Below are 17,518 nucleotides of genomic sequence, written 5' to 3'. Positions count from 1 at the left end.
TTGATCTTAGAGGTCATTTACAACCTTAACATTTCTGTGATTCTATGATTAGAGGCCGCCCACAAATGTTCCTCTCACTCCGCAGCCTGTGCAGCCCTCCTGGCCTTAGAGCCCTTGGGGCTTTGGAGCTGCTGAAGTGGAGGGGACAAGGAGCCAGGCGGAGCCAGAGGTGCTGGGGGCTTACAGTAGCTACCCCAGCACTGAGCTGATGGGCTTTGTGTACCCTGCAAATTTGTCTCTGGTGCTGAACATAGCTCCTGGAAAATGGCAGCATCCCATTGCTTGGCTTACAGCCTCAGCAGAAAAGGTATCATCTCCTTTTCAAGATGAATTACCCTCAGTTTTCTCCTTGGGAGTAGATTGTATTTGTAACAACAGTGAGTGCAATTGTAAAAATCTGGCCATTTGCCATGCATGTTCCATGATGAAAATACCTTCCATCACTCTCCTCTGGCCCTGGCAGTTTTTTACAAGCAGACTATAAGTCAACCCTATTGACAAAAACAGGAGGCTGTTACAGAAATTAGGAGATCGCCACCAAGAGAGGCTACAACAAAAGTGAAAATTCTGCTTTGTAATTGTGTCCATGCTGGAGGGATTTGCTTGCAGCAGTCGGTACCCTGGGGACCCTCTGGCCCCCATGCTATGACAGAGCTGCAGTAACCTCTTTTCAATAGGGTTCATCACTGCTCCCAGTGTAACCGTGACTCTGCGAGGACGAAGACAGGACGAAAATGTGGTTCTCGGTGGGGTTCATCTTATTTCAGGGCCTCCTGCACATCCTGGGAGAGAAGAGCCTGGGCTGGCTGCCTGGTGCTCGGGACTGGGCCCTTAAAGATGCCCAGGCTGGATGCTACAACCAGCATCCCGCTGGTGAGGGAGAACTGTGGGTACACAGCCAGCTCATGGAACTGCTTGTGGGCCTCGGTCTGTATGCATTTTTCCAGAGCAGAAAAAGTGTAGTCAGCAGCTCCTCTCCCCTTCCTCCTTCCCCTCCCTCAGTCCATGCCAGTGCTGTAGTCCACAGAGTTGTACCCACAAACGGCCAAACATTTGCTGCTGCATCTAGCAAGCAAACACAAGCTAGGCTTTTACTAAGCCACCTGGGACTCCACAACTATTCACCTATTTCCAGGGGAAGCATGAAGCAAATAAAGGATGAGAGAAATGTAGAGTAATTCAGAGGGTAGAGGCTTTTTGAGGTCTTCAGTCCAACCTCCCTGCTAAAAGCAAAGCCAGCTTCAAAGCTAGAGCAGGTGGCTTAGACTGTCTTGCTGGATTTTGACTATGTGCAAGAAAGGAGCAGCACGGGCTCCCTGGGCAGCCTGTGCTAGTGCTGACCACCTTGGAGCAAAAACGTTTATTCCTGGTATCCAAGCAGAATTTCCTTGTTGCAGCTTGTCCCTTGCTCTTTCGCTGTGCATATCTGCAAAGGATCTGGCTCCCTCTTCTCTCTGACCATTCTTCAGACTGAGCAATTCCAGGTCCCCTGCATCCCTAAATCCTGCAGCCAGCCCTGGCCAGCAAATGCCACCCTGTGCAGCTCTCTCCATGTTGTGGAGCCCTATCTCAGACAGTGCTGGAGTAAAATCTAGGGCATAAATCAGCACAGCATAACTTGTAATACAACAGAAGAGAATAAAAGGTCTGTCCTGCAATCAGCATCCCAGCACTGTGAAGAGTCATTGAATGGAGCTGGAGCTGCAGGCTGTCCCTAAGGAGGAACCAGAGAGAGGGGGAAGGAGGAGGCTGGTGATCATGACTGTTACAGCAGAAAGAGTTTTCTTCCCTTGTTAATTTCCTTGGGTGAAGCTAATTGCTATTTCCCAAGGATTGTCATCACATCTTCCAGCCCTGCTCACAAGGGACCCATACAGTCCTGGCAGTCTGGGCTGGAAAAGCCCATTTAGATCATCACATCAGTACATCCCTCAGGGTAAACTACACTCATGTTTTGCATTTGTATTACAGACCACGTTATGCTCACCCCGCATAATATTTGCTGAGAAGATTCGTTTACTGGAAACCAGCCAGCATCCAGCAATGCTCATACTAAAGCACATGTCAGGACATTTTAAAAGCACTGCAACATTGACATAACGATCACCGTGATCATCTGCCAATGGTGACCTCTACAGATGAATCCAGTCAGAGTTGTGAAATGGTCCATTCAGACTCTTCTGACTCATGATAATTTGGGGTTAGATTTTGCATTGGGCTGCAGCTCTTAATGGAGAGTTGTGGAGAGCTGCACCTGCCGGAGCTCTGCACAAGCCCAGGGAAGGGAGACGGACAAGCCCAACACATTTCAAATGTTCATCACGTGCCTTTCCAGCTCTCCAAGTAGTGCTGCTCCACGAGAATGCCTTTTCCTCCCCCTTGTTTCCTTGCTTGTGCATGTTGTACCCAAGGGAACAGGAGACTCCGACCCCTCCTTGGCCTGGTCCACGTGCTCCACACTGGCTTCCCAGGGACAGAGCTAAGAGTGTCTGGCCTCTTCCCTTCCTGCTGTGCAGAGCTTTCAGTTTGGCTTAATTTAGGACAGTGGTTTAAACACAAGGTAATCTTGACATCTGTGCCAGTGAAATTGTTTGTTTGATTATTTTTTGTGCCAGTGAATCATTATTAAATCTGTTTGGGTTAGCTAACGGACTGTGGGAGCAGCAGCAATCAAACGCAGGGAGGAAAGAAAATATATCTCCTGTGTGGGAGTATGACTTGGGGAGTGTCCACAGCATGAAATATGCAGGCTGTTCACAGAACCCAGTGTACCAGAGTAAAAACAGGGCAGGGGAAAGCTCATCATCTCCATCAAACTTGCTTCATTAATTCCTCCAGGTCTGAGATGCCATCCTACCTGTGAGGAACTAGTTCAAAGAGAGTGGCTATGGCATGATTGCAGATCTGTTCTACCTCCTCTAACTGCCCTATAACGCCAGGAAGAGAAGGGAGCAAACCAGGAGGACTGAATTTGATTAAATTCCTCTACTTCAGTCCCAGCTCAGGGCAGAAATAACAGACACAGCTGTGGACAGGTTATCAATGTGGTATTGATGATTCTCTGAAATTTAAAATGAAATAAATTAAGCAACCACTGAAAACACCTTACTATGTTGTTTGGTGACCAAAATGTGTCCCCATTCTGTCTTCTGATCAAGATCGTGATTTAATAAAGGTTAAAAGAAGTCTGTACTTCCCTCTCCCAAAAATGTGCCAAAGGAGGCAGAAAATAGAAGGAAAAACATTGCTGTCTGCAAGAGCTTCGTAGCTGCTATTGAGTACCCAGTATTGCAGAGCCACATTGTAAAGTCTTCTGTACCAAGAGGTGACTTCTAATTGGTTTTGACTTGTAGAGCACTAAAATTTAAACTAACTTCCTTCTCTTCCTTGTAGAATTAATAATAACAAACTGATGGGTACTCTGCATAGGAACATCATCGCTGAAGAAGAATGGCCTTTTAAGAAAAGATGTATTTAGGCCAGAAAGGATTTTGCAGATATCTCCTGAATATGCTGGTGACAAGTCCTCTGCAGTAAACAGCCATTTTATGGGTGGGAACGTGACTGCACCACATGGGCTAATGTCCTGCCTGTTTGCAGAGACCTAGATCCAAACACCGCAAGCATCCCAGTACCACCAGTGGCCTGATCCAGCAGGACAAGTGTTAAGCCCATGGATGAGCCCTGGTGGGATCTGGGGTGCGTGGTAGATTGGTGCTGAGACACGGCCCATGTGGAGGCTGGTGGACACGCAGGCTGATTGAGCCAGTTGCTGCAGAAGGTTGCCCAGAGGAGAAGAGAGGACAGCACTTTTTATTTCATTTGAATAATACATGACTAATAAGTTAAATAAGAGAAAGTGGAATGAGCTTTCCAGTTAAGCTAAAATGTTTGGTGCATGTTTCCTGGGCACTCAGTGTCTGTGGGAAGATTTGACATGGCCCTAATGAACTTGCCAATGTAGATAATGTAAAATACTTCAATAATTAATTAATCAGGTGGTGCTGTCTATGATATATAATCTGAAATGCTTAAAGATATGAAACTGTCCTTTCTAAGCAGCTTTTCTCTCTCAACTAAAATGGTGCAAGTTCTGTTGCAAAGATATTTTGTGAAAGTACTTCAATATACCTTGCTTTTAATTAAATTGTCTTAATGAGGCTTTTATGTTCTTATAGCACTGTATTTGCATTCAGTTATAAAAGAGAAGGGCAAGAGAGGAAGGCCTGACAACTAGCAACCAAAATTGCCAAAGACCTACTTTGCCAAGTGACAGAAACGTTAACTCTGTTGCAATCTTGATCCCTATCAAGTGATCAAGGCCAGGAAATAAGCCACAAAACAAGACCTGTTATCTTATCAACCCTCCCATACCCATTGTATCTTTATTACGGTTGTAATATTCATTTCATTCACTCACTTTCTCCTGGTGCCTGTGAAATTTAGACTCCTGTTTTGCAATCTAATCTCCCAGGATGCCCCCAGCCCACAATGCAAGCCCACAGCCTTTTCATGGTGGGAACTGTTTGCCCACATTGGTGGGACCACAGCGTTGAAGGCTGACTCAGTGACCTGCCTGCAACCAGGACATACCTCTTTTCTCCTTGAAGTGCCTGTGGTGCTATGGGACACAGTAATAGGAAGCGTGGATTTGTAGCAGAGGGCTGAGCATCTGCACAGCTCTCACCAAGGGCAGGGAAAGCTACAACTAAGCTCATGCTATGAGCCTGGCTCGTGGATTACTACAACATGCCCCCAGTGGCTTGGGGCATCTCCTGGACACTGGCTGATGATGTCAGTCCCACTTTCCCACCACAAGGACTGGGCCATTGCCATGGTCTCTCATGGCCCTGCTGCCACTTGCAAGCCAGGGAACATCTTAGGAGACCTCTGTGGGGTTATAGGTAGGGATGGGGACCACTTTGCCTTTGCTCTTACAAAGTTGCAAACATGGCCAAGCAGCCCTTTCCATCCGTGGGACAGCACTGGGATTGCCTGGACAATAACTGACCCAGTTGTATTTGTGTTTTGCAGGGGCTGTCCTGCAAACCATCACGTGCCAGTTGTTTTACTCAAAAGCCCTGCAGTGAGTACGGTCACGGTCATGCCTCATGGCTCAGCAAGGTCACATCCTTCCAGCCTGAAGGCACGCCTGTGTCCACGTGAAGAAAGCAAGTATTTTAAGTACGTTTTTCTTCCTATTTCCACCCCAGAAAATTACCTAACAACAATTAATGCCAGTGTTTTGGTAGTACATAACAGCAGCTCTGTAATGTGCCAAGGCAAGGAAGAGCCTGGGGACGATTCAGCAGAAAATTGCTTTTATTTTAAGCAATCAGCTCTTAGTTAAATGGAGGATTCAAACAAGTCCTTTTGGATCACATTTAAAATAAATTTTATATGTTTGGAAACAATGAAACTAGAAACAGCAACAACAAATGATGTGTTTGGGGGAAAAAGATAGCGCAGAGAGAAGGAACAAACATATCTAGAGATCTTATCTTAGTTTTTGTTGGGAGGACAATTTATCCAGCCAGCACTGGAAGTTGATCATGGCTGGGTGGATCCCAGCAGCTGCAATTGGAAAGGAAAGGGAGGCAGCAACAGGCCAGGTAGATATCCAAGTACTTCCACGTCTGCTCTTTTCAGTTAAATACCAGATGTTAGGACTTCACTTGTAAACCTTTAACAACGAGGATGAAAATTAAATGTTTGCTGAGTTTTCTCTCTGGCTCTGTTTCCATACCAAACAATGCACATACATCCCGGCTCACCTGCACTCGCCTCTTTGCAAGTGAAATGTGAGCCTCATGGCAATTTCCAAGACCTCTTAGTTTTCCCTTGTCTGCTCTAGCAGGAAAAAAAATATGGCAAAAGCTATATTTAATGCACACAAAAAAGACCATGGTGGCCACTCGTGCCCTGTTAAGTGCTTTAGAAGATCATTTGTTCAGCTTGCATGAAACTCCATGCCGCTAAGGAAGTATGTCGTAATGAACTGGCTATATTTATGAATATGTCCCATATTGAAAGATGACAAATCATGATTATGGCACAACAAAGGCTTTTGTTCAGTTCACATGATGCCTCCACTCTCCATAACACTGTTAGGTCCCACTCTTCTTCCTGTCCACTTAGAGGGAAAGCAGGAGCTGGAAGGTGGCTGGAAAGCTGCATGGCGGAAAAGGACGTGGGGCTGTTGGTTGACAGCTGGCTGAATATAACTCAGCAATGTGCCCAGATGGCCAAGAAGGCCAGCAACATCCTGGCTTGCATCAGAAATAGTGTGGTCAGCAGGACTAGGGAAGTGATCTTCCCCCTGTACTCAGCGCTGCTGAGGCCACACCTCAAACACTGTGTTCAGTTTTGGGCCCTTCATTACAAGAATGACATTGAGATGCTAGAGCATGTCCAGAGAAGGCCAATGAAGCTGGTGAAGTGTCTGGAGCACAAGTCTGATATGGAGTATCTGAGTGAACTGGGATTGTTTAGCCTGGAAAAGTGGAAACTGAGGGGAGACCCTATTGCTCTCTACAATTACCTGAAAGGAGGTTGTCACAAGGTGGGGTTGGTGTGTTCTCCCAGAAAACAACCAATAGGACAAGAGAAATGGCCTCAAGTTGCACCAGGGGAGGTTTAGATCGGATATTAGTAAAAATATCTTCACTGAAAGGGTTTTCAAGCATTGGAACTGGCTGCCCAGGGTAGTGGTGGAATCACCATTCCTGGAGGTGTTTAAAAGACCAGTAGATGTGGTGCTTGAGGTGATGGTTTAGAGGTGGAGTTGACAGTGTTAGTATTATGGTTGGACTCGATGTTAAAGGTCTCTTCCAACTGATTGTATGAATCCTGTCAGGGCTTGGATTAGTGGCATATCTCCTCTTGGCAAGGCTAACCCGAGCCTCTCTCCACTATTGGTCCTGTTACCAGTCTTGCCTGGGGCCGATTAAGGGATTCAAGGTTCTCTTTGGAAATGGTGATGGACAAACGGATGTGGGCAACGCAAACAACGTCATTTTCTTAGGAAGCCACTTATGAATCAGGTACATATTTCATTTGGCATTGCTACACCTTTGATATGCATCTGGGACTGCCAGTGAGAGACCAGACATAGACTTTGTCTCCAACTAACATTTGCAGTATAGTAGAGGTTTATTTGTAAATATATATATATAAGGGCCACATTTTATAAGCCCCGACTCCCATCCAAGTCACTGCCTTTGTGAGTGAGGCCCACTCACCTGCCGAAAAATCCTTCGGGCCTGAACGTGTTGAAACAGTTTGGCATCCCGTGCTGTGCAATATATTAAACGACTCACAGTACAAGAAACAGATGTTTATTCCAGTGGGTGCAGGAGTCCAGACACAAAGTATTGAGTTCCTGTCTGTCTCAGATAATGGGACAAAGCGGAAAAGTTAGGATTAAACATTCTACAGATGTCCCACACTGAAATGGTAAACCTTAAAAATGTAGTCCAGGTCCTGTAACTGTCCCTACGGGAGTGAACTCTGCAGTTGCTGTGCAGCAGTCCCAGGCTGCAGTCAGCACTCAGGCACAAACCTGGGTGCTGGCATGTGCCTTGCGTATTAAACCAAAATCCGAGGCTGCTTGAGCACTTTACTTCAACACCTGGCCACAATTCATAACTCCCATGCCTAAGGATCTGTAGCTCGTGTCCATGAGATGTTTGGGACCATCTGAGACCCCATCTATGATATCTCAGGTATTTGGGCACTGCTGCCAGAGATCTAACCGCAGAACCGGGCTTTTCAAATGAGCTGCTTTCCTTAGAACAAAGGCTCATGCTGTTTGATGAGTTATGTTTATTTGTGAAAACAAAATTCTAGATTAGGAGTCAGAAGAAACGGGCTGATTTTTTTCCAAATGAAACATGAAATGTGAAGAGCTCCAGGGAAGTTTGGGGGCTGGGGTGTCCCTGGCTGTTCGTATGGTCAATGTTTACTCAAAACTCTGTGCAGGAGAAACTATGAGCCTGAAAAAGCAAATGAAGCAATGAAAAGGGTTCCTTCAGAAAGACAGTGCATAACCAGGGATGTTCCTTGCCTGCAACCTTTCTGCCATGCACTAGTTCTGTTACCATCAGCAGGAAATCATTGTCTATGTGGTCCTCTTTGGAGTAATTTCCAAAAGACCTGGGGGTTTGGGCAGTGCTCTGTGCTTAGGGTCTCTGAGGGATCGCAGCCTCTGGCCCCGCAGGGTGCAGTCGCTGGAAAGCAGCGTGAGATCAGACCTCCAGCCAAATACCGCTGGTTTAAGCCCACTGTTCCTGTCACCTGCAACCACTGTCCTTTGGCTGGCAGCAATTGTGGAAAAACAAAAGCACCACTTTTACATTTTAAAATCTGTCTAAACAAACAGTTCTTTGCTCAGGCAGACCTCTGCCTCCTCTCACATCTCACCAAGTGCAGTATCAGCCCACGTGCTTCCTGGCTGCAGAAGCTGTGCTTCACTCATAAAGGAGGAAAGATCTGCTGCTTCTTTCCTGTTCCTGTTTGCATCCCTCACCATGCTTAAAATGTGCTGTATCCTGAGTTATTCTTAAACAAGCCTTCCCATTGTTCGATTCACTGGTTATGAAAGCTGTCCCTTCGAAGAAATTTGACCCGTGCTATGGAAAAGGGAGAATGATGTTAAGTCTGCACGAGATACTCATGACAGTGACATACAGGAAAAGGATGAGTGCTTTTCACTGTCCTCATCAATGAAGCCACAGGAAGGAGGTGTGACAGGGCAGCGGGTGAGCTGCTGGGAAACTTCCATAGTTCCTGATGTTACACTGGCTCAGTTTACATCCTCACCCTGTGCTTCCATTGACTGAAAATGCTCCTCATAATTCAAAGTACTCCTCTGGCACTGAAAGCCTTGTCTCTGCAAAGAGTTCTTTTTTAATTCCTAACACCAGTGATTCAGACCTGATGTGTGACATTTGTGTCATGATGATCTGTGCTGAGTAGATTTGGGTAATATGGAGATAATCATCAGTGCCTTGTACATCTCTCCACACTAGCACTGCTTCTTTTTTCTCATCAACAATGCCAGCTGAGTATTAGCAAGAGTGGGAGAAAATACTTGTGCTGATAGAGACCCAAAGTGCCTCTCTGATGGCTGCATTCTCCTCCCTGGGATGCCATTACCAGTCATGCAGGGTGTATTTTGCTGGAGCAGGGAAAAAATTAAAATGCTGCAGCCAGAGGCCTGGTGCAGGCAGCCGCTGAGCATCACTGGGCGCGTCTTGCAGTCCAGAGTGTTTGGGGTCTGCTGCTGGAGCTCTGTGCCCCACATTGTCCCTGTGGTTACTCAGCCTTTTGTCCACCCAGCACCACTCTTGGCACCAGCAGTGCCCACACTCGCTGCCGTGGGCTGTGCTGCCCATTGCCAAGCTCCTTCCAATGCTTCGGCACCTCACTCCTGGAGGCTGCTATCACGTGCAAAAAGGATGAAGAAGTCAAAACAAGCACAGCCAGGATTCACATAATATTGCTGCAGCTCTGCCAGGAAACAGACTGTAAAAGTTCCCGTATTTAAAGCTGAGAGATGAGCTTTATTGTTAGTAGTTGTTATAGCAACCCGAGGTGCTAGAGAGTAATACATGCTCGGCGCGTTGCAACAGACTCTGACAAGTTCAAGGCTGTCGCCTTGCTGCTAAATCTTGTTGCCAAGGCAATGCAACATAAGGAAAGAGCCTAGAGAAATGAATTCTGCTGACAGCTCGTGCCAGCAGGCTCAGTCGGATTAAAAGGGAACTTTTGAAAGTAACATTAACTTAAATAGCGCAAGAGCAGCAGAAGAGAAAGGGGAGCATGGAGATGGAGGAGAGGATCCACAGGAGGAGCAGTGGGTTAGTGTCAAGCAACAGGTAAAGGAAAGCTTTCAGTTATCAGTGGCTGGATAGGCTGTCTTAGCTTGTAATGCAAGAAATGTGCCACATTTTTTAAAGGATTAAAAAAAAAAAATCTCAAAATTCTCAGTTCTAACATTTGTTTAACTTGGGCAGTACTGCTGTAACTTGAATGGGAACTTTGTTTTTTCCCCAATTGTGTTGACAGCAAAAATTGTTTCCTCAGTAAATTTGTTCAGTGATGTGGTTATTGTTGCTGCTGTAGTAAAAGTTATGAAGTAGCTCAGTTAACATTCAATTTTATGTTCATTTCTAGCCTTTTTAAACATGCTCCATGGCAAAATGTTAGCTGGAAAAGAAATGAGGCTGAGAGTTGATTATTCTCTCTTGACTATGATTCACTGTTAATGTCAACAGTGCGCTCTGAGTACTATGCCAAGGACCACAGAGGCAAAATAGCTAATCAATACCAAAGAAGTCAGGTAATTAACTTAATTTCAACTACCAATATAATAGTTCGACATGTGCTTTCGGATACTAGAGTACTAAAATGCAAGCAATACCGAAGTGCCTCAAACAGATACACAACAATCTCAGATGAACCTGTTGACTTGTCTATTGATTTGTGAGTAAAAGCATAATATTTCTTAAACAATTACCAGACCAGTATTCTGATTCACTCCTACTTACATCTCACGCATTTTACATTTTCATAGACCATCAATATCTGAAAATGACCTCATGTTTTCTTATTCAAGGACCATTTCATCATGTGCCTCTTGCAGTACAGTGGCAGTGCACCCAGCAGTATACCTGAGACCACCAAGTGCCCTATGGGGGAGTGGCACCTGCTGTGGATTGTGGAAAAGCCAAGTCTGTGAGTACCTTGTACTGTTTAAAAATGGGAAACCGAGACGCAGGAAGTGATTTGCCAATTGTATTGGAAATTTTTTGTGTGAAATCAGGGGCAAAGCCATCTTCAGTGTCCTCCAGAAAATTAAGGCTTTTATTTACTGTGATTTATTTTTGCACTAACTTGAAGTTCTTAAGCCAGGAGCCAGAAGCAGGCAGGTGACTGGTCATATGCTTGTACCCATCATTTGTTTTTCAGCAGCTACATTGTATTCAAAGAAGGTAGCGATGTGTTACTTGCAACCTTACTACTGTTTCTGGCATTTTTCCACAGTCGCCATGGCTAGCTGTGAGAAATCATATGAACAGAAAGAAGAGGAAAACATGGTTCAGGCAGCTGTGAAGGGAACATAACACTGCTCCAGGGGATGCTTTTATTTGAAGACTGTCCATTAGATAAAGAAGTGTGAGAATCATAGAACCAAGCATGAGCATATTTTTGAATAAGAAAGCAAAAGGAAGCTCTGTTTTTAGTCTTAGTTGAATTTCTCTGCTGGTGATTCCACACATGGTGTTACTTCTTAACACATCCAGAAGAAGGTTTCAAAGTCTTCCAGAATATCCTTCCTTTTTTCTGAAGAGATGCATACACAGAAGTCTGGCTAGTGAAAAGACAAAACCATATGGTCAGGTCACGCAGCAACATCAACACTTACTTGCTCTGCAGGATCCCACAGCATTTCCAAGACCTGGCTATCCTGTCTGGAGGTCCCATCTGCCCTTGATGCCTGTGACAGTAGGGCCCTTCTTGGAAGGTTTCTAGACCATCTTACCACGCCGAGCATGTTGTGTGATGTCTCCTCCAGAACAGATGGGATGCATAGAGGAAGCTCACACCACCTGAAAGGAAACCATGGCTGAATCGCACTGCAGCTAAGTGCACCCTGGCACACTCCAAAACACAGGGCACAACCAAAGGGCATCACCTTCTGCTTTCTTCTGCCTCCTACCCCTCTTCTCTGGTGTGCCCCTATTCAGCTGCTTGAGGGCTGCCCCCAGAGAACAGAGAAGCAATGTGGTGCCGGGACAGTGTGTCTTAAAGATAGCTGATAGCAGAGTAGACAGAGCTATTTCCAGAATGATTAATACTATTAGAATATGCTGAAGCTTAAGGCTGAACATGAGCTTTAGAGGAATGGATATTGATGTAAAAAGTGAATAAACGAGACGACTGTCAGAACAATGAGTGGTGAACCAAGTAAAGATTCTTAGCGTAGGAGATGTAAAACAGTGCCTGCTCTCCTGATTTCATGGAAGCCACTGGTAAAATTTCCATTGCCCTTCAGGCCGGAGAAATTGCACAGCAACGGCATGTGGAACAGAGGTAACAAAACGAGCAGACAGCAAGGCCACTTCCATAGCTAACTAGTTCCCCCCCAGCGCAAAGGATGCACCACCACTCCTGGAGCCTGTTCAGGGGAATCTTTGTACTGCCCTTTACTGTACATACCTTGAGTGCTTGCAAGTGTACCAGTCTGAGGGCTCGTCCTGTTGCTGAATGAAAAGCACATCTTAAAAGGGCGATCTTCACTATAGTATCCTCTCAAAATGCCCACTCTGAAGGTCTCAAATGCCATAACTGAAAACCTCCTGCTCATCTTCCGAAAGTCAGGTTTAACCTACTCTAGGCAGCCCCCAGAAGGGCAGTATTTTGCATAAACCATTACATTGCAGGGTATACGATTAGCATTTTTCTGTTTTTCTTCTCCTGGAACTTTACTCCCAGGAGAGCAGGCAAACCATAGCTGTGCAATATCCTCTTCCCCAGGTCCCTTTTTTAACCCTAATCATCAAGGATATTTGTTTTCCTAAGAAGATCACATTGTATGGGCAGTTTTTAATTTTTTTATTGAAAATCTATTCCTCTCTTTCTTACATGAGATGTCTTGGCAATATATGTCTCAAACAAATTCATCTGGTGGGGGTTGTTACCTTAGATCTGTGTCTGCAATGAAGTCACATGCTCAGCGTGCTCCTCTGGAATAGCTAATTCAGCCTGGACCGAGCCACATGATCCCCTTTTCCAGTCTTGCCTTATGGCCTCTGAGGAATGTTGCATTGGCTGCGAGGGAATTACTAGGTCTTGGCAAGACATGTTAATATCCTCGCAAAGACTTGTTAGGGACCAAGACTTCAGCCTCCAAGTATTTCCTCTGATAAAGCAGAGTGTTCACAGCAGTTCATTAGTCTTGAATCACCAGTCTGACTTTGAGAGAAACAAAACTTCCCCACAACACAGAAGGACTCTGCAAGTAAAGCTGTCCGGTGTTGCCTGCCTGATAGGGGGCTTCAAAACAGAAGCACTAAGTGTTGGATCTAGTTAGAGAAATCAGTGTCTCAGGAGACTTCAGTCAAGGGTTGGGAAAACACAAACCCAGGTGGAAGAGAGTTTACGAATTCTGGCAACACCTTCTGCACTGGGATTTGAAGGAGAATTATACAAAGTCTGTCAGGAGATCTGAAAAGCTGGACTTTCATATGTGAAGATGCAAATTTGATGTTTTCTCCTAAAGGTGTGCCCATGTTCATACATAAAGTTTGTAGCAGCAACAGAACTACAGTCCCACTTTATTATACCTGTTGTTTTGGCGTATTTTTAACATCCAGTTTAATCTTTCCATTAGCATCTGAAATTACACTGATAATCCTTGAAAGCACCAGAGTGTGACTATCATATCTGCAGCTGGATCTCTCTGCTCGGAAGCTGGTTACATAGTATGGAAAGTATTTTTGCTATATCATTTGAATGGTTGATAACAATATCACAAAGTGAAGGGTTTGTATTGTTCATCCATGAGATGGAGAGGAACCACTCCTGCAGCCCCAGCACATTGCTGTTCCAAGTGCCTGCTCGCAGGGCAGAGACGCAAGGTCAAAGTTACACATTCTGTAAACCAGGAGCAATTTTTGCAAAGCATTGGGGGCACAGCACTGGTGTGAGTAACAGAATGCAGATCATGAAACAGGTCCCTCAGTGATGGCTTTCAAAAGCACCTGTGTCACTGATCTGGGCTTTAGAGGACACCGTTAACCGAGTCATTTCCCTAAGAGCTGGCCCCCAGCAGCAGCAAGTGGCCCCAGCCCCAGAGGCTGGAGCACTCAACCTGAGTAAGGGTATCAGTGAGATGCTCAGAAGCTCCCAACTGACTCACCACTCAGTTTCTTGGCCGTGTGCTCGTCTCTTTGCACCTCAGGTGTTGGAAAAGGAAGTGAAACAGCCGGTTCTCATGTATATGTTCAACAGCTTTGAAAAGCCCCCGATGGTGAAAAAATGGAGCAGAGCTGTGAGGTCTGAAGCTGTTTTTCTCCCTGAACACCAAGCAGGATGCCGGATCCATAGCTGCAGTTTAGTTTGACAGAGGGCCAACTCCAATACCACCTTTCTCATCTGATTTAATGTCAGCTGAACATTTGTGTGCCGTTTTCCCATTCAGCACCATCCAAGCGTATACCACAGACTAAAGCTTCATTAACCTTCTACTGAGTGATGGCACAAATTTCAGCCTTCTTCAGTGCCATTTGCTGTCACACAACTCATATTTTTGACACTGGGATCCAAATCAGGACCCCAGTTCAGCAGCTATTCAAGGATGCATCCCATTCCAGCCTCCCTTGGGCTGTGCATGTCCTTAGTTAAGTACATGTTTAAATAATTCACTACAGCCATGCTTAAGCCTCGAGAAAAAGCATCACAGCAGAAGGACAGAGAACCAGCTCAAGCAACCATACACGATGAGATGTGTTTAAGCCAGCTCATGGATAATCCTGTGTGTACGTACCACAAATCCACAACATAACTCACTGTCCTGCTTGGCAGAAGAGTTTTGTTGCCTCTTGGGAAACAAGAATTCCTGATCAAAGACTGTCCTTGTAGAACAAATAATCAAACCAAACTAATGCATGTGTATGTGTATATATATATTTAGTTCACATGGATTCATATGACATGTTTCATATGCTATTGTCAGTCCCTCTTGAGAGGGCAGAAACTGATGGGGAAGTTGTAGATACACAGAAAGCATGGGAATTTTCTAGTGAACTTAAGCATGGCAGAGAGACTGTTCGCTGAGGTCGTAAAAGACTTCTGCAGCATGCTAATTATGTACTAGCCAAATCTTATTACAAACAAGTAATAAGTATAGGCACATTTGTTGGTTTTGCTAATGACATTAATGCCTTTTTTGATGATTTGCAGAGCTACAGGGAGCCAAAGACTTAATTTGTACTGATGTATCTCCCACTCTGGTGAAGCCTAAGGAGGTCTGTCGATGTCTGACATCTTTTCACCATCTATCTTTAGACAATTCAAAGTCTGCTCTCTGCATAGTACTTTGAGCTGCTGCTTCTGCTGTGTAACACACATTCAGAACTCTACTTAGATAGTGGATCTGTGTATTATTTTCTAGTATATTAGTGATGGCATGTAGAATTACACATTTCTGTTGTTAAAGGGTATTTGTGTTTTTACTCCTTCACATTTTCTTTATCTCCTTCAGCAAAATGACTGTGGCACTACACAGTCTGCTATGTAGATTCATTTATCTTTCCCCTGTGGACCCCAGAGAATTCAGATACTCTGGTTAAAACCACTGACTTTGCATTCTAGGGTAAGTCATCATGAGGGAAAGAGACAGTCTTGGAGCACGTTAAAACACATTCTGAAGAATTACCAAGGATTTGCTGGACAAAGACAAGCAAAGGTCTTTCTCTTGCACACTATCCACATAATTCTGCAACTGATTTGTTTTGATTTTCCAGCGTCTATTTGCACAGGCTTGATCATAAGTCCCACTGCCCTTCTCTGCTTCCTGTTTGAGAACAAACCGAGACAGTCAGCACAAGCAATCTCACGTCCTTTAGTATGAAAATCACTGAATATGGTTTGTCTTGCCAGGGAAATCAGTGCCGTAAGTATGTGAGTAATCCACTGACTTCATAGGAATATCTTTGGACGGATTTTTCAAGCGTGCTTTCAATGGCCGCAGTGACAGAAGGACAGTGTGCTGAGCGCGCGGCTGCACGCTGCAGGGGAGCACCAGGGCGCTCCACATAGATGCTGCTGGCCTGTGCTGCCCTTTGGGAGCTCTGCTGCACTGGGGCACTGAGCTCCTGCCCCCCGGCTTTTGAGCTGGCTGTTCCTAGCATTAGGCATCCCTGGGAATACACTCAGAAACTACAGATGAGGTCATTCCCAAGAGTCTGCTTAGGTATTTGGGGCCCTTGAAGCTGAGAGGAGCTAAAATCTTATACTTTATGAATGGTTTTTAAAGGGAAAGTGGAACTCTTTTTTATAGTACATTAGCAGTTTGTTAATCTTGAACAGGTAAATTATTAACTCCTCTACAATTTGTTTATCCTTATCGTTAGAGATTGTGCTAACATATGTTCTTCAATCTTATTTGCTTCAAAAGAGGCTTTGGGAGTAATAGTTACCTATGCAGAATCCAAAATCAAATATTATTCATGAACTAATATTGTTTATGCATATCAACAACTTTGAAGCTGATTTAATATCTGTGCTGTCCTTTCAAGTGATTCATAAAATATCAAAAGCAACAGCTTCCCCGAAAGGCCCGGCATTTGACTTGGTGCTCTAAAATTCAAATGTTTTGTCCAGGAAATAATGCCACATGGCCCTCTGCAGGTCCAGAGAAAGAACAATAAACTCAGCATGCAAAGAACCATCACCACTGAGGGTGGGGGTGACTCTAGCTTTGCTCTATATCCAATTTGTCCTGAGATAGCGAAGAAGAAAGTGGATGCTAACCCCAGAGCCTAGGATAGGTAAAGAAAACCTTTTTCAGAGCTCCTGAATCAACAGCCACATCCCACAGCCTGTGACCTTCCACGCTCACATTTCTCCTCTCCCCCAAGCAGTTGTACCGGGCTTCCCATCAGGTATGGGTCTGGCGACAGCACACCCCCCTGTCAGAGGTGGCAATTCAGCTTTGAGTCACAGTTTATGTGCCGAAGAGTCCCTACCTTGTTGTTCAACAGACATGAACCTTTTGACTCAGTGCAGATGGTGCTGAGCCAACACACATGCGTTTCTTGATGCAAAAGGATGTGCTGTGCTCCACATGCATCATCAGAATTACAGATTAGTGATGTCTTTTTAAAAATGTGCTCTGAACATGAGTTTTGCTTCCAAAAATAACTTGTATTTTGCTCGTATTAGAAGAGCAGGATGTTCTTTCCTGTCCTGAAGGGATAAGGAGGAAATGAGAACTATGGGTTTTTTATATGATATGAACTACTATTCTTCTGGACTAACGCTGTGAATCTCAATTTTTTTCCCTCCAGCCTTATAATTTTGATCCCCACAGACCTCATTTTGCTTCTATTTATGCTGATGTTACCCCAGTGAAGCTCTCTTTGATTTCAAAGGAATTCCTCCATATTTACAACCTCTCCCATCCTAAGGCAGTAGGCATTAGAAGGGAGGCAACCTACTAAAGACAGTGGATGCTGCATGTCTCTAGTCTCTTTTCAAATGAGATAAAGTCAATTGAGAGATACAAGTGGGGGCAGAAAGCATCTTTTCCTGTCCTCTGTGTTTGAAGGAAAGAGAGGGCAGTTTGGAGGAAACGTGAACGTAATGGACTGTACATTTGTGTCCCATTGTACTGAGGTCTGACAGGAAACACTTGGGGTTTGATTCAGGAAAAAGTAAATCGTATTCCTTCATAATACTCTCATAACCCCAGTTATCCTGCAGTATTTGACTACATCCCTGTCTTTAATGT

General features: G+C 44.8%; 1 long non-coding RNA gene across 1 annotated transcript; it reads left to right on the top strand.

Moving 5' to 3' along the window:
• The first annotated feature begins 9,635 nt into the window (after positions 1–9,635).
• Positions 9,636–16,739, top strand: LOC128852761 (uncharacterized). Its single transcript, XR_008450814.1, has 3 exons — positions 9,636–9,878; positions 10,619–10,737; positions 11,047–16,739. It is a non-coding gene; the product is annotated as an uncharacterized LOC128852761 (long non-coding RNA).
• Positions 16,740–17,518: the final 779 nt, after the last annotated feature.

The sequence above is a fragment of the Cuculus canorus genome, chromosome 7 (genome assembly GCF_017976375.1).
Source record: "Cuculus canorus isolate bCucCan1 chromosome 7, bCucCan1.pri, whole genome shotgun sequence".
NCBI classification, from domain to species: domain Eukaryota; kingdom Metazoa; phylum Chordata; class Aves; order Cuculiformes; family Cuculidae; genus Cuculus; species Cuculus canorus.
Note: the sequence above shows the minus strand (reverse complement) of the source record. Positions and strands in the feature narration are given on the sequence as shown.